Source organism: Mobula hypostoma, chromosome 13 (assembly GCF_963921235.1).
Source record: "Mobula hypostoma chromosome 13, sMobHyp1.1, whole genome shotgun sequence".
NCBI lineage: Eukaryota > Metazoa > Chordata > Chondrichthyes > Myliobatiformes > Myliobatidae > Mobula > Mobula hypostoma.
The window spans coordinates 87,787,599-87,813,441 of NC_086109.1; the positions used below are offsets into that span (position 1 = coordinate 87,787,599).

General features: G+C 42.9%; 1 protein-coding gene across 6 annotated transcripts in view; it reads left to right on the forward strand.

Moving 5' to 3' along the window:
- LOC134355758 (A-kinase anchor protein 13-like) overlaps positions 1-25,843 on the forward strand; it is a 557,767-nt gene that overhangs the window by 116,070 nt on the left and 415,854 nt on the right. Inside the window, exon 3 of one of the 6 annotated variants that reach the window (XM_063066124.1) lies at positions 526-655. The exons of the other annotated variants lie outside the window; for them this stretch is intronic. The gene's annotated coding sequence lies outside the window, so the exon portion shown is untranslated. The remainder of the gene's footprint in view (positions 1-525; positions 656-25,843) is intronic. 6 annotated transcript variants of the gene reach the window in all.

Below are 25,843 nucleotides of genomic sequence, written 5' to 3' on the forward strand. Positions count from 1 at the left end.
ATTAGTCATTTTCACCCTCTGTGTCCATTTGATTTTTTTTTAAAAAAAAGTCAGCCTGCTTCACACAGACCATGCTGGAGTTCAGGATTGAACCTGGCTCTTTGGCGCTGTGAGGCAGAGGCTTTACCCCCTACACCACTCTGCAGCCTTTTTAGTTGAGGCAAATGAACCTGGAAATAACTGAAAATGTGTAGCTCGGGTAGCTGATGATTGGGTTGACTTGTTCTCAGATCTTGGCAATCCATTTGCAAATCTTTTGTCAGCATAAGAGGATGATGTCTCGTATGGTTATGAAATGTTTGCAAATGGGTTGCCAAGATTGGAGAACAACACAACACAACCATAGATGAATCTAATAATATCTACCCATTCATTCCTCTTTCATGGACCTGGTTACAACATGATGCATTGAAATGGTTTGGAACACGTGCAATCCAACAAAATATTTTCCTTTTTTGTTATTGTCCTAAGTTATTGAGGTGGTAAGAGGAAGCTAAATTAAGAACTTTTCCCTTTCCTTTCCAGCTGGGCCTCAAAGGAATGGCTTTTGGGCAAAATATTGAGGAAATCATTCCACAGAAGAGTGTAAAAACACTTCAAAAATAAAACAATGCATATTGGTCAATTTGAAGCTTTTCACATCCCAGCTTATAAGGTATTTATACTAGGTGCAATGTCCGGAAATCTCGTTTGGTTATGCTTCATTTGCTTGTAAATCAGTGCTGGCAAGTAGCTGGTATTGCAGCAGCTGTTTCAATATATTTAATCTTTTCAGACACCATTGGCACTGGGAGTCACGGAGGTTTTTTGCTAATTAGAAGCAAGTTTTGTGTTTTCTTGGAACGAGAAAGCGAACAGCTTCATTTTTAGTTGCAACTCTTCTTAAAAATTATCTTTTAACAAGTAGTTGGTGCTTGATCAAAAACAAAATGGAAGAAAATTAATTGACAGTAGTTCAAAATGTGCTGCATGTGCTGCACATCAGATGCTGTTGTAAGATCTGTTTTCCTCAGAGCAGACATGAACACTGAGGGATACCTTCAGTTGACCAAGATCTTGGTGAAATAAAACATGAGGTTTGAGGTTTTTTTTTGGATGCCTCATTAAAGTAAACAGTAACTTCTGGAGAAAGACAGAAAGAATCTGAAGTGAAACTGTTCTTCCACACGGAAGGTGGTGGTATGTGGAATGAGCTGCCAAAGGAAGCTGTAAGGCTTAGCTGTATTTGCCAAATGTACACAGCAGCAACATACTGTGAAATACATGTTACTTTGCATCAATGACCAATTTGGTCTGAGATGTGTTGGGAGCAGCCTGCAAGTGTTGCCATGCTTCCGGCACCAACATAGAAAGCCCGCTATTGTGTATTTAATATTTCAGTCGGTCATGCTGTGTTCTCATTGTTACCATCCAGAAGGAGGTACGGAAGCTTGGAGCACACACCCTGCCATTGAGGAACAGCTTCTTCCCCTCTGTCATTCAGTTTTTGAATGGACATTGCACCCATGAACACCACCTCACTCCTTTTGTTTTTATTTCTATTTTTGCACGAATTTAAATTAACTGTTATATATATATTTTATTTCTCTTATTATGTGTTGCATTGTACTGCTGCTGCAAAGTCAACAAGTTTCACGACAACATGCCAATGATATTAATTCTGATTTTGATTCTGTTTGATTAATCTTGTAAGTATATTAAGTATTCTTTGTTTATAAAATTCATTATGGTTATATGTTAAAAAAAATACGTGAATTGTATGTATCACCATGCTACCACGTGATATGTGCGTGCCTCGCATAAAGTGAAAAGCAAAGTACACACTCTTGTTTTTCTCTGAGTTGGTTTAGTGTTTTCAAGTTACAAAACATACCACCCACGGTTTGCTAACCCTAACTTTCATGTCTTTGGAATGTGGGTGGAAACTGGAGCACCCGGAGGGAAAAGCTGAGGTTGTAAAGTGTTTACGCCAACCACCTGCTGTATTGTGCTTCCATTAAAAAAAACTTCTGCCCATTGTGGATCTTGTATCAATTTAGAGATGCAATGTGAAACAGGCTGTTCTGGCCCAAATGAGCTGCACCACCCAGCAACGCACCCATTCAACTGTGACCTAATTACAGGTCAATTTACAATGATCAACTAACCCACTAACTGGTACGTCTTTGGACTGTGGGAGGAAACCCATACCCTCGTGGTGAGAATGTGCAAACTCCTTACAGAAGACATGAATTGAACTCTGAACTCTGACAACTGTACCAACTGAGCTAGTGATAGGGTACAATTATAGTGTTAAAAATGCGTCAATATGAATAGAAAAGATGTTGGGATTATGGGCCAAATGCCGGGAAAGGGAACTAGCTTAGATAGACACCTTGGCTGACATCAATAAGATGGGCCAAAAGGCCTGTGTCTGTGCTTTTTACTCTTTGGTTCTATAGCCTTTTGTCTCTGTGGAGTTGGGCGCAAGGATGTTGCCTAGAATGGAGGCCCTCAGTTATAAGGAGAGACTGGGTAGCTGGTGCACTGGAACATGAAGGCTGACAGGTGACCTCAGATTCACAAGACTGAGTGGCATGGATAAAATACATAGAATCTTTTTACCCGCTAGCCTGCAGGTCACCCTGGGCAAGATGTAGCACCTGCTTAGACCACCCTGCCCCTTCCGCCCCCTGATCAGGGTCACAGGAAGCCATGGGAGCAGGTAGTAGATAGTTGTATGAGCAGCTGTCTTGGTTCGAGTGCTCTTTTTCTAGATCCTTCCCCTTAACCTTACTGCCATGGGTGACCCTAACAGGAGCCAAGTGCCAGATGGCTAAACTCCAGGCAGCTTCACTCCCTGGATCTCAGGAACTCTTCACCACGACAAGGTGACGATCCTTGGAATTGTTTTAAAGCACCAGTACTGATCGGGGTGGGGGGAGGTGCGGTTCTATTGCTGCTGGTCTCTGAAAGGAGTTGATATGTTCCTAGTTATTCCCACATTCCAAAGATGTATGGTTAGGGTCAAAGTTCCTGAGCTGTTGGGCATGCTATGTTGGCACCATAACATTTATATCCTCATGCGCTGCCTGACATGCTGAGAATTTCCAGCGTTGCTTCATGTTCAAAGTAAAATGTATTATCAGAGAACATGTATGTCACTGCAGACAGCTCTGAGAGTCTTTTACCTATGGACATACTTGAATCTATGGAGCAGTAACTGTAAACAGGATCAATGAAAAACAAACTGAAAATGCAAATATAAATATTTGGTAACAAATAACGAAAGCATGTAATGAATTATTGGTTGTGCTTTTGAAATGGTGAAATTGACAAGAGGTCTGGAACAAAGACCAGATATTTTTTGTTACCTTCTGAAATTTTTGGCGATTGTATTTTGTTAACCATGTGTTTTGCTATAAGAATGGGAATTCATAAGGTTACGTTGCATATACATGTTACATAGTGTAACCGGATATGACCAGGTCACTTAAGGATGGGAATTCAGATTTTAAAAAAACAGACGTTAGTGAGTGGAGTCAAATGCATATGAATTATCCATTGTCAGTGCCAATGCAGTTCATTGTCTGGTAGTTAGTTGATCTATTTGCCTGAATTATATATTCTAACAAATAATTTTATTGCCAGTGGTAACAAAGAGAAACTTTCAAAGTAAACCAAAAGTAAAAGCTGAGAAATGTAAACTTGAAATTTGATTCAGCATATATTATGGCCAAAGACAAAAGAGTTGCATTGTCTTACAGTACTGCAGCTCAGAACCCGTGAGGTCAAACTTAATAGACATGAAATACCCAAGAGTGCAGGTCTTTGATTAGTGTTGATAACAACACCAATTTGCTGTAATTTTGTTGAGGTTATCACACAAAGCATGTCATTCATCAATAAATTGCTCGGTCTGATTTCTCCACTGAAGTTGGGTGAGACTGGAACTAGAGGTCTTGGGTTAAGGGTGAAAGGTGAAATATTTAGAGGGAAACTGAGGGGGAGCTTCACTCAGAGGGTGGTAGAATGAGCTGCCTGCAAAAATGGAGGATGCGGGTTCGATTACAGCATTTAGAAAAGTTTGGATGAGTAGGTGAATGGGAGGAGTATGGGAGGGGCTATAGTCCAAGTGTATGACAACGGGATTAAGCTGAATAACAGCTTGGGATGGCCTTGATGGGCTGAATGGCCCATTTCTGTGCTGAAGTGCTCTGACTCTATGGCTGTTCTCCCTATCAGTAAAGCTGAACCAGGTTGTCCAATCATTCATGACCTTTGGGGTTTGTATTTCACTGTCTTTCCACCATCCTTCAAATCCATGATCAAGACCATCTGTATTCACCTCCGTTGCAACACGTTTCTTTCCTTCAGCCTACCAACTTTGAAATCTTCAAGTACGTATCTATTATCTCCAGGCATGGCCATTACAGTGGTCCACATAGTAGTTTCTGAGCTCACCCAAAGCTCTGCTGGGAACTTCCACCCATTCGCTGAAATCCCATGCTCACCTGCCTACATTAGCTTCTGTTTTGACAAGCTGATGCTTAATTCTTAACAGTTTTCAAATGTGGCCTTTTCCCACTGTATGTCTATAATTTTCTATAGTGCTAAGAGCTTCTGAGATCTCTGTGCATCCTCTTTAATTGGATTCCACTGAGCAGACGTACTTTATGAAGACCTCATCAGATTGATGTTGGCCACAACAACACCAGATATTAGCAGTGATTCCTCTCATTTGTATATCTCCAGCGTGGTAAGAAATCTCCCATTCATAACCACTGTGGCCTCTGTCTTTCTCCTTCTCACTTGCCCATCAAATCTCTCTGGTGCCTCTCCTTCTTTCCTTTCTCCCAGAGTCCACTCTCCAGTCCAATCAGATTCCTCCTTCAGGCTTTCACCTTCTCCATCTATCACCTCCCAGGCTCTCACTTCATCTTTTCATCCCCCACTCAACCCCCTTCCCTCTCACCTGGCTTCAACTGTCACCTGCCAGTTTGTATTTCTTCCCCTCTGCCCACATTCTTATACTGGCTTCTTTCCTTTTCCTTTCCAGGCCTGTTGAAGGGTCTCAGCTCAAAATGTTGACTGTTTATTCCTCTCCATAGATGCTGCCTTATCTGGTTAGTTCCTTAAGCACGTTCTGTTTTTAGCTCGTCTGACTCCAGATCTGCCGTTAATGTGGCTGATTCTTAAATATTCTTATCATTTGGGTCCGCAAGTCCAGATTTGGGAATAGCTACTTCACTGCTATCAGACGTCGGAATCAAATACCTTCTTTCCCTTAGCGCTGCCATGTTATTGGACTCTTACTCTCTCCATTGTTGACATTTTATCATGTCTTTTTGCACCGCTCTGGTTTGTACAATAATCTTTTCACCATTATGCTGTTCTGCCCTCTGTAGATTTATTAATACTGCGTTTATCACTTACTCTTACTTATGAGCAATGAATTTTATTGTACCCTAGTTTATATGACAATAAACTGAATCTGCTTGGGGAAATTAGGATGAGCGATAAATGCTGGCCTGTAAGTACTAGACTTATCAGTGACGCCCAGGTCAGAGAAAGTTAATTTAAAACTTGTGATAAAGCTCTATCCATCTCTTCCTTCTTTCTAAAGCATTCCCTTAAAATATACATCCCTGCCAGGTTTCTTGTCATTAGTCCTCATACCTCCTTTTGTCAAATTTAGTCTGATAACATTTTCTATTGAAGTATCTTGAACTGTTCTATTTTTTCAAGAAAAGCTAGTTAAATATAAGCTACTGTTGTAATTTCATTAAAATCAACAGAGGACTAATTGTGTTTTTGTGTTGTTGGATGTTCTAGAATAGAGGGTTCCCAATCTTTTCTATGTCATGCCACCTTCACATTAACTGAGGGGTCCACAGACAGCTCGTTGGGAACCCTTGTTCTAGAACATGGGACATTACGGGTCCTTTGGCCCGCTCCTTTGTGCCGACCTTTTAGCTACTCCTCGATCAATCTCAACCGTTCCTCCCGCATAGCCCCTCATTTTTCTTTCATCCATGTGCCTATCTATGAGTCTCCTAAATGTCCTAATGCATCTGCCTCTAACGCCAGCAACACACATCCCATTCCCATTCTGATATGTCTATCCATGGCCTCCTCTGCTGTAAAGATAAAGCCACACTCAGGTTGGAGGAAGGAACAACACCTTATATTCCATCTGGGTAGCTTCCAACCTGATGGCATGAACATTGACTTCTCTAACTTCCGCTAATGCCCCACCTCCCCCTCATACCCCATCTGTTATTTATATACACACATTCTTTCTCTCACTCTCCCTTTTCTCCCTCTGTCCCTCTGACTATACCCCTTGCCCATCCTCTGGGTTCCCCCCCCCCCCCTTTTTCCTTCTCCCTGGGCCTCCTGTCTCATGATTCTCTCATATCCCTTTTGCCAATCACCTGTCCAGCTCTTGGCTCCATCCCTCCCCCTCCTGTCTTCTATCATTTTGGATCTCCCCCTCCCACTTTCAAATCTCTTACTAGCTCTTCCTTCAGTTAGTCCTGACAAAGGGTCTCGGCCCGAAACGTCGACTGTACCTCTTCCTAGCGATGCTGCCTGGCCTGCTGCGTCCACCAGCAACTTTGATGTGTGTTGCTTGAATTTGCAGCACCTGCAGAATTCCTCGTGTTTGCGCCTCTAACACCAACCTGGCATCACATTCCATGGACCCACCACTCTCAGTGTGTGTAAAAAAAAAACAAAAAAAAACGTCTGTTTGGTGGAAACCGACTTATTTGGTGAAATGAATATGCTAGTAAATGATTCACTATGGATTCCTGTGAGTGAGAACAGAAACCTGGATGGGTTTCTCTGGCCAGAAGGTGGGCGGTCTGTGGAGTTCATTGCTGCGGATCACTGTGGAAGCCAAGTCAATGGGTCTATTTAAAGTAAAGTTTGGTAGATTTTTGATTAATAAAGTTTACGGGGAGAAGACAGGCGAACGGGGTTGAGGGGAAGAATGAATTGGCCATGATGGTATTGCGGAGCAGATCAAAGTGAACGGCCTAATTCTGCTCCAATGTCTTATGGTCTCAAATTCAAATTATTTTGTATTCTATGTCTCCTGTTTGCTGTTTGCATCTCCAGAGGTTCTTCTAAATATCTGTAAACCTCCTAGATCTCATTTTCCCTTTTGAAATCTTCTCAGTTCAGATTAAGAAGGTGCCTGTTGCTGTCCAATCGGTGTTTTGTAATCATAACCTGTGCTTGTGAGCCGTGACAGGGTGTCAGTGGGCTTGAGGTGTCATCGCTGAAGGAAAATGATTGGCATTCCTTTCCTAATTACTGCTGATGTCACTCCTTCCCCCGTGTACGTGTTCACAGTGACACAGATGAGACTGACTGCACCCAATTTATTCACTGTAATTTCATTTCCAGCTCTTTGCCATTGTTTGTAATCTGCAGTACAGTGCAAACATCTTGGGCACATGTCTATAGCTAGACTTTTGCACGGTCCTGCTATTTGTCAACGTGGAGCGGAGAATGAGTTTGTAAATTTGGCAGGAGCAAAGCATGTTGGGAATGGTGAGGGTGGAGTGTGGGACAGGTGGCAGGGAATGCCAGGAGTGACAACACACCCAGCCCTGAGACACCAGGCAAGGTCATTTGATTCCAAACAATCGCTTTATTGATCATTATATTGATCTGTCTGGTGCTTCTCACACCCACTCCTTTCCCTTTCCCTTTCCATTCCCCTCTTCCTTCCCCTTTTCCCAGACATGATCAATTCTCCCTGCACCCCCCCCCCCCCGCCTCAGTCCACAATAGAGTCAGGTTCATCATCACTCTCATATCATGAAATTTGTTATTTTTTTGTGACAGTACAATATATAGAATTACTACAGTACTGGGCACCTTAGCAATATATAATGTATATGCCTTAGACTTTCGCACACTTCTGTGTTACCATACTACGGAGTAATTGTGTTCACTAGTTTATACTTTGCCACAGTTGTTGCCAGATTTATGCTTCCACTATTTAGTTTTTCTGCCTGTTCTAGGGTTGGAGGGCTGTGCATGTTTGTGTTGGATGGTAGGGGGATGCCCACTTAGAATGGAGGTGAGAAATTTCTTTAGCTGGCAAGTGGTGAATCTGTGGAACTCGTCGTTACAGGTGGCACTGGAGGCTAAGTCATAGGGTATATTTAAGGCAGAGGTTGATAGACTCTTGATTAGTCAGGGTATGAAGGGTTACGGGGAGAAGGTAGGAGATTGGGGCTGAGAGGGAAAAGGATCAGCCATGATAAAATGGTGGAGCAGACTTGATTGGCCAAATGGCCTGATTCTGCTCCTATATCTTATGCAGTTAGACTTTTTAAATGTCAGATCTGCAGCTCAGCCACTATTGTGTGCAGCATTCCTTCATGATTGTTAACTGCTTCATTGGTTGGTAACGTAGTGCGGGAGGTGAATTGTCCAAATTCCCACATTGTGTCGAATTGGCTTTGTTTGTGCACTGCAACTAATAATACTTGGCCTCAACCCCTGGGACTGGTGCGTGGGTTCAAGTCTCCTTACTGTCTCTCTGTCGTGCCCACCGGGGGATGTGGTTTGTTGGGGGGGGGGGGAGAAAACAAGTGAGAAAGTGACGAGAAAAGTAGAGATTTAATGTCTGAGGTTATGGGTCTCCTTGTGACCATGGTTTTTGCTTTTGTGAAAACCTGTTTGTTTGACTTAGTTGAGTATGGCCTGACTGCACTTCTTTGCTGGAGCCTTCACAGCTCTTGTAATTGATGTGTGAATATGGGTTAAGTTTAAGTTTCAAAAGCACCTTGCTTTTGAATTGGACTTATTGCCCTGATTAAGGTTTCCTAAGCTGTGGTAGGCAGTGTGGAGGGGTTGTGGGGGGAGAAGGAGGGCGCAGAGTTTGATGGGTTCAGCCATGTACACATCTTTTAAAATTGGCTGTACAGTTGTATTCGGAGAACAATAGTTGTTGTGTGTGCACTGCTTTCTGAGGCTTTATGGTTGGAAACCCCGTGTCAACATGCCCAGAAGTCAGAGGTCCAGTACCTGCGAGTCCACTGATGGTTCTGTGTGTCCGCTGGAGGTGGCCTGTCCTTGGGTTGTCTGTGTGCGTGTGTGAAGGTGTGGGAGGGAGGAAAGGGACTTGATTTGCCTTTGCTTTGTTGCTGCTGTTGTTCGTGTTGTTCGGCTGAACATTGTGGGCACTGGAATGTGTGGTGACTCTTGTGGGCTGCCCGAGCGCATCTTTTGGTTGCGTTGGTTAATGCAGGCTATTCATTTCAATGTATATGTGATAAGTAAATGAATCTTAAGTCTTGATCTCACAACACGCTGGAGGAACTCAGCAGGTCGGGCAGCATCCGTGGAAAAGATCAGTCGATGTTTCGGGCCGGAACCCTTCGTCAGGACTGAAGAGGGAAGGGGCAGAGGCCCTATAAAGAAGGTGGGGGGAGTGTGGGAAGGAGAAGGCTGGTAGGTTCCAGGTGAAAAACCAGTAAGGGGAAAGATAAAGGGGTGGGGGAAGGGAAGCAGGGAGGTGATAGGCAGGAAAGGTGAAGAAAGAATAGGGGAAAACACAATGGGTAGTAGGAGGTAGAACCAAGAGGGAGGTGGTAGGCAGCTGGGGAAGGGAACAGGGTGACATATAGGGATAGGGGAAGGGTGGGGGGGGTGGAATTACTGGAAGTTGGAGAATTCTGTGTTCATATCAAGGGGCTGGAGACTACCTAGGCGGTATATGAGGTGTTGCTCCTCCAGCCTGAGTTTAGCCTCATTATGGCAGTAGAGGAGGCCATTTATGGACATATCTGAATGGGAGTGGGAAGCAGAGTTGAAGTGGGTGGCTACTGGGAGATCTTGTCTGTTCTGGCGGACGGAGCGGAGTTGCTCAACGAAGCGGTCCCCCAGTCTGTGTCGGGTTTCACCGATGTAGAGGAGGCCACACCAGGAGCACCGGATGCAATAGATGACCCCAACAGACTCACAAGTGAAGTTTTGCCTCACTTGGAAGGACTGTTTGGGGCCCTGAATGGTGGCAAGAGAGGAGGTGTAGGGGCAGGTGTAGCACTTGCGCTTACAGGGATAAGTGCCAGGTGGGAGATCAGTGAGGAGGGACGTGTGGACCAGGGAGTCACGGAGGGACCGATCCCTGTGGAAGACAGAGAGGGGTGGAGAGGGAAAGATGTGCTTAGTGGTGGGGTCCTGTTGAAGGTGCGGAGGATAATGTGCTGGATCCGGAGGCTGGTGGGGTGGTACGTGAGGACAAGGGGAACTCTGTCCCTGTTGTGGTGGCGGGAAGATGGGGTGAGGGCCGAAGTGCGGGAAATAGAGGAGATGCGGGTGAGGGCATCATTGATGACAGCAAAAGGGAAACCACGACCCTTAAAGAAAGAGGACATTTGAGATGTCCTGGAACGGAAAACCTCATCCTTGGAGCAGATGCGGCGGAGACGGAGGAACTGGGAATAGGGAATGGCATTTTTGCATGTGGTGGGGTGGGAAGAGGTATAGTTGAGGTAGTTATGAGAGTCAGTGGGCTTGTAGAAGATGTCAGTGGATAATCTGTCTCCAGAGATGGAGACCGAGAGTTCGAGAAAGGGGAGAGAAGTGTCCGAGATAGACCAAGTGAATTTGAGAAGTAAAGTCGATGAAATTGACGAGTTCAGCACGGGTGCAGGAAGCAGCACCAATGTAGTCGTCAATATACCGAAGGAAAAGTCTTGATCTTCCTTACACAAGAAAATCTGCAGATGCTGGAAATCCAGAGCAACACACACACACACACACACACACACACACACACACACACACACACACAGTGCTGGAGGAACTCAGCAGGACAGGCAGCAACTGTAGAAAAGAGTAAGCAGTTGACATTTGGGGACAAGGCCCTTCGTGAGTCCTGATGCAGGGTCTCAGCTCGAAACATTAACTAATTACTCCTTTCATAGATGCTGCCCGCTCTGCTGAGTTTCTCCAGTATTTTGTGTATGTTGGTTTGGATTTCCCGCATCAACAGATTTTCTCACATTTGTGACTCCACTGATACCACCCCTGGCAGGTCACTTCTCGCTGTCACCATTATCTGTATTGCCAGATATCTCCCCTGTCCCTATAACTTCCTCTAATCATCTTAACATTATGCCCCCTTGTATCAGTCATTTCTGTCCTTGGGAAATTTCTGGCTGTCCACTCTGTCTGTGCCTGTTAACACCTCAGTCAAGTCGAGAAGTAACAAAGTGAGCCATACAAAGTGAATCCAGGAATCTAACGACAAATTAAGAGATGACAAAGATATTAATAAGGTATTTTGTACCAGTCTTCCATGTGGATGATGCAGGTAATATCCCAGAAATTACAAAAGATCAGGAACAGAAGGGAAAGAGAAATATGGGGAATGTTGGTCAGCAGAGAAGTAAAGCAAGTTGTTAGCAACACACAAAATTCCAGAGGAACTCTGCAGGTAAGCAGTATCTATAGAAATAAACAAACAATTGCTGTTTCAGGCTAAGGCATCAGGACTGAAGAACGAAATTGCTGGAGCCAAGCGCTAACTAATCTCTGGCTTGTGATGGACTACATCACACTGTCTTAAAAATTGGCTAGTTTGAGAGTTGATGCATTGGTTTTAATTTTCCAATTTTTCTTTCATTTTTGGGAAGGCTCTAATGGAAAGAAAGTTCAGCTTCCTTATCAATGATCAACTTTATTTGCCATATACGTTTATATGTATGAGAAGAATTTGCAGTGGTGTGCTGGCATGACATGTGACAAAACAACATTCAACAACTAGGAAGAATTGTATCAAAAGTCAAGTTAGAGGTTTAAGGATGGATATGGAGTAAAATGTGCATAAATACATAAATACCATGTATTTACAATGTAAATAGCTTTATAGAAAGTGGCTTAAAGTGTTCACAGTGGGTAATGGTGGGGTGAGGGAGGACTAACTAGAAAAGTTGATCAGATTAACTGCCTAGGGGAAGAAACTTTAAAATGGCATTATTGTTGTTGTTCCTTTTTGTGCCTTGTGATGCATTTGGGCAGCATTTTTTTTTGCCATTTCCACTGCATTTGACTGCTTTTTATGTGGCTGAGTTGCTAGCTTGACACTCAATCCAGCATGGATGGAAATCGTGCAAGGAGCCAGCCGGATTTGAACTCAGGACCATTCACTTCGAAGTCCGGTGCTGATGACATTACACCACCAGCAGGCAGAAAACGTTGCTATGTTTTTTGTAGTAATAACCCTATAGCACTTTCCAGAAGGGAGCTTTTGGAAAAGGCATTTTGCGTTGTGGGTAGTGTCCGCAATGATTTGTCTTCCCCATTTTTTTTGTCCTGGACACATGCAAGTTCTGTTACAAGGGAGGAAGAAAAAGCAGGAACCTTTGGACTAGTTAACTTCATGTCTATGATTGGGGGAAAAAGATGTGTGCTGTTAATGTTATGGGAGGAGATTTTGATACATTCATGACAAGTGGGCAAAATTCAGCATGGTTTTGTGAAAGAGAACTTGTCTGACCGATTTGTTGGGGTTCCTTGAAGATGTGCTGTGGATAAATGGCAATGGGTAGATGCACCAAAATTTTCAAAAGGCATTTTTAATTAAGGTTGTATTCAATTTAATTCCAGAAATAAAAGCTCACAGTATAGGAGGTGACATTGCAGATAAAAGATTTGACTGGCTAACGAGAAACAGTAGGCAAAAACTAGTTGTCTTCTGGTTAAGATAGAACAAATTGTGTGTCACTGACATTAGAACTGAGGTCATAACTTTCTACAATTTTTAGAAAATGATTCACTGAAGGAAGCAAAGATATGGTTACTAAATATACTGGCACAAAAGAAGCGCACAAGTAAATTGTGAAGAGGACATAAAGAGGTGACAATTGGTAAATGCAAACATGAGGAAATGATGTTTTACTGATACAGTGAAAAGCTCACTTGCCAGCCATCCAAACAGATCATACTGCAAGTAAATCAAGATAGAACAAAAGGAAGACTCAATGGAATGCAGTACCTACAGAGTTGCAGTTACTGAGAAAGTGAAATGCAGGTAAACAATCTTCAACAGTCATGATGAGGTAGATTGAGAAAGAAAGAGTTCAAAGTCAAAGTACATATATGTCACCATATACAACCCTTGGATTCATTTTCCAGTGGATATATTCAGCAAATCTATAGAATAGTGACTGTAAAAGAATTAATGGAAGATCAACCAGAGTGTAGAAGACAACAAACTGTGCAAATGTGAATATAAATAAATAGCAATAAATAGAACGTGAGTAGAGTTCTTAAAGTGAGTTAACTGGTGGTGGGGCAATTGAGTGTAGTCATCCCCTTTTATTCAAGAACCTGATGGTTGTGGGGTGGTAGCTGCTCTTGAACCTGGTGGTGAGAATACTTCGGTTTTTCTACCTTCTACCTGATGGTGAGAAGAACATGGCCTGGTGGTGGAGGTCTCTGATGACAGCATTTTATAAAAATGTGCTCAGTGGTTGGGAGGGCTTTACCTGTGATGTGTGGGCACGTGGCCAAGTGGTTAAGGCATTGGACTAGCAACCTGAAGGTCGTGAGTTCGAGCCCCAGCCAAAACAACGTGTTGTGTCCTTGAGCAAGGCACTTAATCACACATTGCTCTGCGACGACACTGATGCCAAGCTGTATGGGTCCTAATGCCCTTCCCTTGTCAACATTAGTGTCATGGAGAGGGGAGACTTGCAGCATGGGCAACTGCTGGTCTTCCATACAACCTTGCCCAGGCCTGCGCCCTGGAGAGTGAAGACTTTCCAGGCGCAGATCCATAGTCTCGCAAGACTAACAGATGCTTTAACATTAACTGGGCCAAATCCATTAACTTTTGTCGGATTTTCCATTCAAAGGCTCTAGTGTTTCCATACCAGGCCGTGATGCGGCCAATCAATACTCTCCACTACACATCTTATAGAAGTTTGTCAGTGTTACATGTTATGCTGATTCTCAGCACACTCTTAAGGAAGTAGAGGTGCTGCCGAGCTTTCTTCACAATTGCACTTCCGTGCTGGGTCCAGGACAGATCCTCTGAAATAGAAACATCTCGGAATTTGAAGTTCCTCATTCCTGTACAAGGGCTCTGTTCAGGAGTCTTCTAAGAGCAGGATAAAAGCTGTCCTTGAGCTTGGTGGTGTGTGTTTTCATGTTATTGTACCTTCTGCCCAGTGGAGGAGCGGAGAAGAATGACTGGGCTGAGGAGAGAACCTTGATTATGTTGGCTGCTTTCCTGAGGCAGTGGGAGGTGTGGACAGGCAGAGGGAAGCTGGTGATGGATTGGGCTACACTCACAATGTCTTGTGGTCTTGGGCAGAGTGACTGCTATACCAAGCTTTGAAGCCTCTGGATGTGAAAAGGATACAGGTTAATTGAATGGGAAAATGGGTGTATAATATGGGGAAATGTGAAATTTTAGCAGAAAAAGATAAACTATTGTCTAAATGGTGGGAGATTGCAGAGCTCTGGAATCTGGTAAACAAGAACATTAACTGTAAAGTTAGTTTATTTGTCACATGCACACTGAAAGGTAGTGAAATGCGTCATTTGCACAATAATTTTTAATGTGTTGGCGGGGGGAGGCCCCAAGTGTCACCATGCATCTGAGGCCAACATAGCATGCCAACAACTCACTAATCCTAACCCAAAAGTCTCTTTTTCTGAGAATGGGAGAGGAAACCGGGTACAGCAAATGATCTGGAAAGCTCACGGACTGTGATTGTTTCTTGCAAAAGGAATTTAATGCAAAACAATGAGGTCATGTTTCAATTATAGATGACACTGGTGAAATCCGCATCAGGAGTACCGTGCACGGTATCAGAATCTTTAATGGATGTGATTGTGTTGAAGCAGCTTTACAAGACTGCTCCTGGAATGGGTAGATTGCTTCATCGAAGAGTTTGGCAGGCTAGTCTTTCGGCCGCTGAACTTTATAGTGTGAAAGGACATGACTGAAATATTAGATCTTGAGAGGTTTTGCCAGGGTGGATATCGGAAGGATATTTTGTCTTGTGGGAGAACCTGGAAGTAGGAGTTGCTGTTTAAATAAGGAACCCTTTATTTAGCACAAGCTGATATTTTTATTGAGTTGCAAGACCTTGAAACTTCTCAAAAGTGTAAAGGAAGCATGATGGTCTTTGAATATTTTTAAGGCAGAGACTGAGCGGCCACTTTATTAGGTAAGGGAATGGACCCCTGTGTGTGGTCTTCTGGTGCTGTAGCCCATCCACTTCAGGGTGCTACATGCTGTGTGTTCAGAGTAGGGTTGCCAACTGTCCCGTATTAGCCGGGACATCCCGTATATTGGGCTAAATTAGTTTGTCCCATACAGGGCCACCCTTATCCTGTATTTCCCCTGCTAAGGTAGAGCGTTCCTGTAAAACTGTTCGTAAGCCGAAATGGTGTGAAGCGAAGAAGCAATTACGATTAATTTATATGGGAAAAATTTTTGAGCATTCCCCGACCCGAAAAAATAACCTACCAAATCATACCAAATAGCACACAAAATCTAAAATAGCACTAACATATGGTAAAAGCAGAATCAGGAAAATTAAGCCAAAACAGATTTGTAGAAAAAAATCGGCATGTACACGCATGCACACACAGGTGCCCGCGCAAGGCTTCATGGTCATGGTAGTCTTTCTCGGGGTAAACACAAATGTCCCATATTTGGAAGTGAGAAAGTTAGCAACCCTAATTCGGAGATGCACACCGCTGTTGTAACACATGGTTATTTGAGTTATTGTTACTTTCCTCTCAGTTTGAGCTAGTCTGGCCATTCTCCTCTGACCTCTCTCATTAACAAGGCATTTTCACCTATAGAACTGTCACTCACAGGATGTTTTGCTTTTGATTTTTGCATCATTCTCTACAAACTCTAGAGACTGTTGTGCATGAAAATCCTAGGAGATCAGCAGATTCTGAGATACTCAAACCATCCTGTCTGGCACCATTAATCATTCCATGGTCACTGTCACTTAGATCACATTTCTTCTTATTCAGATGTTTGGTCTGAAAAACAACTGAAGCTTTTGAGCAAGTCTGCATGCTTTCATGCACTGAGGTGCTGCAGCATGATTGGCTAATTAGATATTTGCATTAAGGAGCAGGCATAACTAATAAAGTGGGTCACTGAGTACAGTGCGAAAGTCTGAGGCAAATGTGGAGGGGAAAAAACAATCTGTAAAGTGAAGATGCTTTCAAAAGTAAATGAAAGGTTTCTAGATATCAGAAAAAAAACTATAAAGAGCAGTAAACAGTTTAAAAAAAACTATCGGTATTTTGTGTGACCACACTTTGCCTGTAAGATTGCTTCATTTTGCTAAGGTACACCATACAGTTTTATAAGAAAATTGGCTGGTAAGTTGTTCTTAGCATCTTGGAGAACTTGCCACTGTTCTTCTGCAGACATTGGCTGTCTCGCTTCCTTCTGCCTCTTCAGGTAATCCCAGACAGCCTCAATGATGTTGAGATCTGGGCTCTGTGGAGGCCAGACCATCTGCTGCAGAGCTGGTTGCTCTTCATTTCACTGACAATTATGACCTTGGCCATATACGGGGGATCATTGTTCTGCTGCAGAATGAAGTTGGGACTGATCAGACGCCTCTCTGATAGTACTGTGCGATCGCTTAGAGTCTGCTTGTATTTCTCGGCATTGAGGATTCCCTTAATTCTGACCAGATCACCAACTCCATTTGCAGAGATGCCACCCCAAACCTGTAGGGAACCCTCGCCATGCTCTACTGTTGGCTGTAGACACTCAACCGTGTTGCACTCTCCAGCTCTTCTATGGACAAACTGTCTCCAGTTTGAGCCAAAAATGTCAAACTTTGACTCATCAGTTCAGAACATTTGCTGCCATTGTTCAGCACCCCAGTCCTTGTGTTTATGTGCGTAGATGAGTCTCATGACTTCAGAGGAATGGCTTTTTGGCAGCAACTCCTCTGTGAAGACTACTTCTGGTAAGACTTCTCCAGACCATAGTGGGGTATACTTGGGTTCCAAGGGTTTCTGTGAGTTCAGAGCTGATAGCAGTGCAGGATGTCATCTTATGTAGAAAGGACATTAGTTTGGCATCTCTCTCATCTGTTCCATGGCTGGCAACTGCATTTCTGGTCCTCAACGTTGCCTGTTCCTTTGTGCTTCTTTGGAAGAGCTTGCACAGTGCATCTTGATACTCCTGTCTGCTGGGAAATCTTTGCTTCTGACAGACCTTGCTGATGCAGGATAATCAACTTGTTGCTATGCTCACTGTTGCCTTGGTGTAAGAATTACTGTTAAACTGTCACATCTGTTCCACCCTTACCTTTTAGTTTGGTTGTCCTTCGCCCAGTTAGATTCCTTCTACATCCATTTCTGTCTCAGTTAATCAGCTTAGTTCATTCAACTCATTATGTCATTGATTATTAGCATCCTGTTTGTTTATCTTTGATTAGTCATGTACTGGACTATATGCCTACAAAGTAATCAAGTTTTTATTTGAAGAGTGGTCTATTATTTAACCTTTTTTAACAAAATACAAAAATTTATCTGTAACATTAAATTTTTGGAAAATGAATGTTTGGAAATCTAAAACTTGTTATTTTCTATTGGTACACAAATGCAGAAGACAAAAAAAAATCTAAAACAAAATTTGTATTAAAAAAAAATCTAGGGTTTCCAAGACTTTTGCACAGTACTGTAGATTCTTGATTAGTATGGGGTTGAAAGGCTACTGTGTGTGGAGAGAAATGTGAAGTTGAGGTTGTGGTCAGATCAACTAATATCTTATTAGATGATGGAGCAAGCTTTGAGGGGCTGAATGGCCTATTCCTAATTTGTATATTTAATAACATGGAACCAATGTGATCCAGCTACTTCCTCTTGAACACTAAGTCTCATAAATGCATGGCTTTGAAACTGTAACCGCATCAGTGTATGAATGAGGGGGAGAAAAAACTTAGCCAATGAAATTGGGAGAAATATGTCCCATGCAGTAACAAGCAAAATTGAGCAGAGTTCAAATATCCATGTCTGAAGCAGCTGACTCTGAAGGAGCTCAGAGCCTCCTGTGTGTGTTCTTAGTACTGCACAGCTGTTGAAAATATCCCCACTGAGGTTCCTTCTACTTCTTCCTAATTTTGCTTCTCCGTAGAGTACCTGGTATGTCAGCCCTGAGCCACAGCCAACAGTTTGCTTGTATATCAGCTTTCATTCTGTGACCTTGCCATTGAGGGGAAGAGGCCAACTTCCTTAACCTTCCCTCATAACTTAAATTCTTGATCCTCAGAATAATAATTTTGCTTGATTCTCGACTCTCTCAAGAGTAATGATATCTGTTCTGAGATCAGATAAATAGAAATGTATAAAATACGGCCAAAAAAGTGTTCTTTCTGTAGTAATCATCCACAGGATATGAATATTATTGGTGAGGCTGACGTTTTTACTTGTCCTTACTTGCTCTTCAGTTAAGTCACAGTAGCTTAATGGTCAGTGCAATTGGTTTACAGTGCCACCAAGCACCGATTGAGGTTCGATTCCTTCCACTGTCTGCAGTGAGCTTGTGTGTTCTCTCGTGACCGTGTGCAGCTTTCCTCTTGGTGCTTTGGCTTGCTCCCACTTTTCATAGACATGGGTAGCGTTGGTGAGACAGTTATGGGCTGCCCCCAGCACATCATCAGATATTTGGTCGTTAACACAAATCACGCACTTCACTGTAACTTTCAGTGCATAGGTGGCAAATAAAGCTAATCTTTAAAAAAAAACAAGCAACACACATCAAAGTTGCTGGTGAACGCAGCAGACCAGGCAGCGACTCTAGGAAGAGGTACAGTCGACATTTCAGGCCGAGACCCTTCGTCAGGACTAACTGAAGAAAGAGCTAGTAAGAGATTTAAAAACCAGGTCGCTTGGTGGACCATTTCGGAGGCATATAAGCATCGCCCAAGTTTTACACATGTCTGGAACGTCACGTACACCAGATTAGATTAACAGTGGAGTATTTCCTTCCTTTAAGAACATGTGGATTTCTAATGACAATCCCATGACAGTGTTTATTTAAGTTACAGAAGTTGGTAAATTATTTGAATTTAAATTTTTTAGCATCTATGACAGGATTTGGACTTGTCTCTCTGGATCATTCCATCCAGCCCTCTGGATTCTTAATTCAAAAGCAACCACAGTCTAATCATGAAATGAGTCTGTAAACTTCGTGTTGTGTACTTAATATTTCAGTAATCTGTGTGTGTGTGTGTATTGAAAGTTTAATCTATAGATAGAGATATTGATTAAACATTCTTGTTTGTTAAAATAATTCACTATGGTCTTTATGCATAAAAACATGAATTGCATACGACATCATACTACCGCGTGATACACATGTGCGTCACTTTTAGTAAACCTGAAGTTAGAGTCACATTTTGGACTACCTTGTCTTCCTTTGAATTAGTTTAATGTTTTGAAGTTGGAAAACAGCACTTTGTGCCATGCGGACATGTACATATCCAGTACATGTTAGTATAATGCCTGTACTGGAGCCAACCCAATGGATGTGCTTTCTTTAGATTAGCATATTACTGCACTTCATTCCCACCGTCCTAATGAGACTTTAGCTGGTGGTTTGCCAATGTATATTTCCATCCTTAGTTTACCTTGGCCTTGTGGCCAAGTACCGATAGTTGAAGCTTCACCGCAGACCATTGGGCTGTGGTCCTGGGGCAGTGTGTGGGATGTTAGCTTGTGGGTACCTGGAGAGTCCGTGGACTTTTAGGAGGTTGTGTTATTCCCCATTTTGGAGTCTGGTTAACCTGTGCCACTCAATGGTTTGGCAGGGAATTGACAGAATTCCTATGCTACTTCCTAAGGTTTAAGCTGTTTGCTCTGCAAAGAAAAAGTATGCAGGGTTTTGTTTTACTGGATCCTAGAATGTCCAGCCCCAGGAAGGGGGATGGCTGGTGCTAACCCAATGGGCCAAAGGGTCTGCTTTTGATCTGCAGAACTGACTCCAGAAGGTCTAGAGGTGAGCCAGTGAAACTCAAATCGGTAGGCTCCTGTCCTCCTGCAGTTCAAAAGAAAAGCCACAAAAAGACTTTCATCTGCTCCACGATAAAGCTAGTAGAACTTGGGCTTTTTCAATTCCAGATGCTGAAATCTGGAGCAAAAAGCAAACTAGTGGGTCGGGCAGCTTCTGTGGAGACAGAGCGATAGTCAGTGTTTTGGGTTGAGGACTTGGCCTGTACAGTATAAAGAGGTGAGAGAGAGGGATGAAGCAAGTGCTAGTCATTTCCCCTCTACACCCTCCGTCCTGATTCAGCTTCTCAACCTGAAATATTGCTATTCCCTCTGCCTGAACAGATACTGTTTCACTGGTAGTTTACAATTGAGGCACTTTCCTTCACTTATCTGGTTTATCTTTCCTGAGAAACTCATGACTCTCAGTTGTGATATCTTGCTGTTTTTAGAGATTAGAGTCCTTTTTCGTGATTGCAGAGGAGTTAAGTGAATCCAATCAATACTGATCTTGTTGTTCACAACTTAATTTCAAAAGGGGTATTGAAAGCTTGCAGAAATACAAAACAAGTGAGCATTTGTGTTATATTTTGTTCTTTTATTTTTCACTCAATCTCTTCTTGACTCTGTTGTGGTGAGTGTGATTATACGGAAGGCACTTTGAACTTTACTTTCTCAATCTAGTCTTAGCCAAGACTGACAGTTTTAAAATTATTCCTTTTTTTTATTATATTCAACTGTGTGGTTTAGATGTGCAATTTTTGTCTCCTGGCTTTTGCCCTACTTCCTACATTCAGCATTCATTGTGGACTCTAAGCTCACATCTGTATCACAGTTTCGGCCTCTGATCCTCCCTAAACAGCTTACAAGTGAATGTTTTTGAAGTGCAGTTGTATGGATTGTCATCCAGAAGACCATTTTGAGGTGGCGGATCTTCCACAACTGTCTGTAATGGTGCGATTATATGCGGTTAGCGCTGATGACTGAAGGACAAATATTAGCCCCTATCACTGATGATCTGCTGTACAGTCGCATGGAATCTTTTCAGACAAGGTTCAAAGTAAATTTCTTATCCAAGTACGTATGTGTCACCAAATAATACCCTAAGATCCTTTAATTTTTGCAAGCATTCACAGTAGAACAAATAAATGCAATAGAATCAATATACAATATAATCAGTCAATGTTTGATCAAATCAACCAGGTTTAATACCTTGTTCTGAAAAAGTCTGTCTGTTGATGGATGCTGAACTGGCTTAACGTTACACTGGAGAGTTGGCAGACTTAAACCCACACTTTCTGACTGGGAGCCAAGCATGCGAAGTGTGAGACACAACTGATACTGTAACAAATGATGTGACCTGGTATCTCAGTCTGAAACTGAGACAGCGGTGCACTTCAGATGAAAAGTATTTCTCTGTCTTGTTGGATTGGATCCTATAACACTTCCTGTCTTTCAGATTGTGCCATTGTTCTATTGATGTCATTCTGATTCACAGAACGGCCAAGACCTGACTTTATTCTCATCTTAATCATGGAGTATTTGATTGAAGTTAAAGCAGAGCTCATGTGCTGATATCTTGGAGGAGAATTTGGGCCCATAATTGTCATATTCATAGTGAAAAGTGTCATCTTATGAGTAATGTTAATGAGCCTTCATTGTGGGCTTTGCAATGAGGACTTGAGGCTTTCCAGGAACCAGGAAAGCCCAACTTTTTTTTGATGCTCCATCTCTATCGTGCCCAACTTTAAAGGAAAAGGATAATACTCAAATACTTTCATGAACCTTGCTACCTTACCGGGTATTGCAGTTTATTGGGTACATTAGGGTGATGTGGTATTATAACGTTTAGTTCAATGGCTTGAGACGCCAGCCAAGAGGCTGGGGTTCAATTCCTGTAGGTCAGTAACGAGTTGTAACTTCCCCCTGTGACCATGTGGGTTTCCTCCAGGTGCTCTGGTTTCCTCCCACACTCCAAAGATGTACAGGTTGTGAGTTGTGGGCATGCTATGTTGGTGCTTGAAGCATGGCGACACTTGCTGGCTACCCCCAGCACATCCTCGTTTATTGATTTGACACAAAATGATGCACTTCACTATACATTCAGTACTGTACAAAAGTCTTAGACACACATATATACAGCTGGACTTGTGCAAAGTACTGCATTTGTCAACGTGGAGCAGAGAGCAAGTTTGTAAACCTGGTGGGAGTGAAGGATGTTGGGAATGGAGAGGGTGGGGGACACGTGGCAGTGAAGGAGTTCAATGAGAGGTGGGGTGGCGCAAGTGCAGACACACCCAGCCCTGAGACACCAGGCAAGGTAATTTGATTCCAAACAATTGGCTTATTGATCACTAAAGAATGCATCTCGGGTACTTCCTGCTCCCTCCCCTCTGCCTTCCCCTTTTCCCAACTATGATTCTCCTCTCCCTGCCTCCTTCCCACTCTCAGTCCACAATAGCGACCCATATCAGAATCGGGTTTATCATCACTCACATATGTCATGGAATTTGATTTTTCTTTTGTGTGTGGCAGCAGAATAGTGCAATATTACAGTACTGTGCAAAAGTCTTCGGCATCCTAGCTCATATATGCCTAAGACTTTTGCCCAGCACTGTAGATATGACAAATAAAGTTAATCTTCACCTTTTTACCTTGTGTCTACAAGCCTTGGGGTTTATTTCTCCTCACTCTCCTCAGACTTAATAAGATTGCTCTTGCACTTGATTGGTTTGATTATCACAAACAATATTTCCTCATTTGAATGTGCCAAGAACCAACGTGACAGTTTTTTTCAGAAGGAGTTCCTTTCTGTGTGTGTGTGTGTGTGTGTGTGTGTGTGTGTGTGTGTGTGTGTGTGACTGAAGCCTAAACATGGGCTAAAGCATGTCAGGCTCCTTTTATTTTTGGTAAATGTCTAAAGCAGAAGGAACATCAAGTGTAGCAGTTCCTTTTGGCCACAGGCACTGCATGTGAATCAAGTATTTTCTGTAAAAAAAAAGAGACATTCATTGTGCTCTCTAAATGAAGAGCACAAGTGAAAGTCGAGAGCATTGAAACTCCATTAGCTCCCCAGCTTGCTTACCCTACATTTAAACTACCCTTTAAAACGCTTGAGTATTATCATTTCCATTCCTCTGCCTGGTAGGTTGCTCGAATCATTGTTTTCAAATGATATTTGAAATGTTACTTTCCTCTGGCTTCCAGCTGATGTTTCTTTCGGGTCCATAACTTTCATGTCAGAGTTTTAAAGCAAGCCAAAACAGAACAGAGATAGCATAAATCTCTGAGGTAACAGCAGGGCACCCCCGAGGCTCCATCAGGCATTGGTCAGACTGCATTTGGAGTATTGTGAGCAGTTTTGGGCCCCTTTTCTGAGGAAAAACTGTGCAGGCATTGAAGAGGTTCCAGAGAGGGATAATAAATCAGACACGATGAAATGGCGAAGCAGACTCGATGGGCCGAATGGCTGAATTCTGCTCTTATGTCCTATAGTCTTTTCATGTCAGACATTTAAAGGAAGCTAATGCAGAACAGGAAATGGTATAAATCTCTGCGGCAACCCAAGATGACTCAAGGCTACTTGCCACTCAGATTACATTAAGAGCTATTGTTCAAGCCAGGGAAAGAAATGATGCAGCGGCTGATTAATGAACTCCTGACACTGTCTGAAGTTGAGGAAGCAGTGCTTTGTCAACAAAGGCTGTTAACCTGTTTATTTTATGAGTAGGGTGGAGGAGATTAGGTAATAGAAATGACTATGAAGGGAAAGGGAGAGTGCTGTTCTAATGAGACATATATTTGACACTGTTCCAATGCATTACGCTTTCTCTCCTGAAGAGGACACCCGTTGCTCCCTTGGGTGTCTTCCACAGTGGGTGTCAGCAGGTATGTCTATTAGGTTCATCTGACTCTCCATGGCCAAACTTGGAGCATCCCAGTACACACTGGCAATCCAAGCCTCTTATCCCAGATAACCTGGTTTCTCAGAACAACTTTGGCACATTGGCCTTCATAAATATTGAGTACAGGGGTTGGGACGTAATGCTGAAGTTGTTTAACATGATGGTGAGGCAGTTTTGGATTATTGCATGCAGTTCTGGTCACCTAACTGCAGGAAAAATAACAACTTTCTGGTCAAGATGGCACCTGTGTACAATGCTCCTTTGGTCGACATCTTTTGGCTAGACCAGGAAACCTTACATTTCACTTCTTTTATGTCTTCTATGTTTGTTTTTTTTTGCCTCAGATGTGATTGTGGGACTGTAGGAACCTGTGATTTGCTGTTTGGAAATTGTTTGGGTGTACCAGTGCTCTGCAGTCTCAGAGGATTCCTGGAGGCAGAAGCCTGTGATGGGAAGACTGCAGGATGGGGTGCAGGCTAATGTTGAGAGGGGGATTTGAGGGTTAATGATCATGCTCCCTTTCTTTACTTGGTTTCATGGCTACCTGGAGAACTGAAGAATTTCAAGTTGTATACTTTGTTAATAAATAAACCTTTGAATAAGCTTGTAAAAGTGCAGAGAAAATTTACATTGGTGCTGCCAGGACTCGAGGATCTGAGTTACAGGGAAAGATTGAATAGGTTAAGACATAATTCCCTGGAACATAGGAGGAGGGGAGATCTTGTAGAGCAGGGTTTCTCAATCTGTGGTCTGTGGACCCCTCGGTTATTGTTAAGGCTCCATGGCATAAAAAAGTTGGGAGCCCCTGTTGTAGAGCTGTACAAATTAAGGGGTATAGATAAGCTGTACACATGCAGGATTTTCACATGAAGGTAAGACTAAGATGAAAGGTCATAGGTTCAGGTGAGAGGGGAAGTACTGAAGGGGAATTTGAAGGAAAGCTTCTTTACTCAGAAGTGTGGAACAAGCTGTCAGAAGAAGTGGTGGATGCAGGTTCAATCCCAACATTTAAGAGAAGTTCTGATAAGTTCATGGATGAGAGGGCTATAGAGGGTTGTGGTTCAGGTGTGGCTAGATGGGACGAGGCATGGTAAAACAAATTGCCACAGACCAGCTGTGCTCTGTTTCACTTTCAAGCACTCTACAACTCATCTTCTCAGTATTTATTTTTGTTTTGCACATTGGTTGTTAGTTAGTTGTTATGTATGGCTTTTCATAAATTCTGTTGTATTTCTTTATTTTCCTGTAAAGGCCTGAAAGAAAATGAATCTCAAGGTAACCTATGATAAGATGATGTGAGGGGAGGCCTCTGTCGGTCAGAGTGGACCATGGATATTGTGTCCTAGCTGTCTAGGTACAGAGGGCAGTACAATATGGAGAGCAAGCTCTTGCCCATGTAGCAAGCTCCCCCTCTTCATGCATCTGATGAACCCAAAGGAATGCCAGAGACTGATACAATTTGGTACCAGCAGTGTCTATGGAGTTGCCAGTCAGCATTGAACCCAACGTAGGACTGCCTTAGGGACTCCAGCTCCGGATTTTTCCCTCGGGGTTTACTCCCGAAGCCTTCCCCATGAATGGCTATAGCCGCAAGGCAGTGGAGGTTTGATGTCAGAGTTTTCCTTCTCCTAGATGATCTGCCAATCTCAGCTGATGAGCCCCATCTGCCAGAAGCAATTGTTTTTAAGGTATCAGTTTGCCCCTTCTCCTGTCAGTAGAAATGATTCTTCTGGGCTTAGTAGCTAAGCCACACGTGAAGGCCAGGAGCTAGACTTGGTTGTCGGAGGCTATTTGAGGCACATGCTATTGGGAACATTTAATTGGTAGTGGGAGCTTGTCCACATTACCACCCCCAGCTATAACAACCTTAAGGAACATAATGTATTTTGATAATTTTGTACTTTGACCTTCTGTGCTGTAGTACCGTATGACTCTAACTT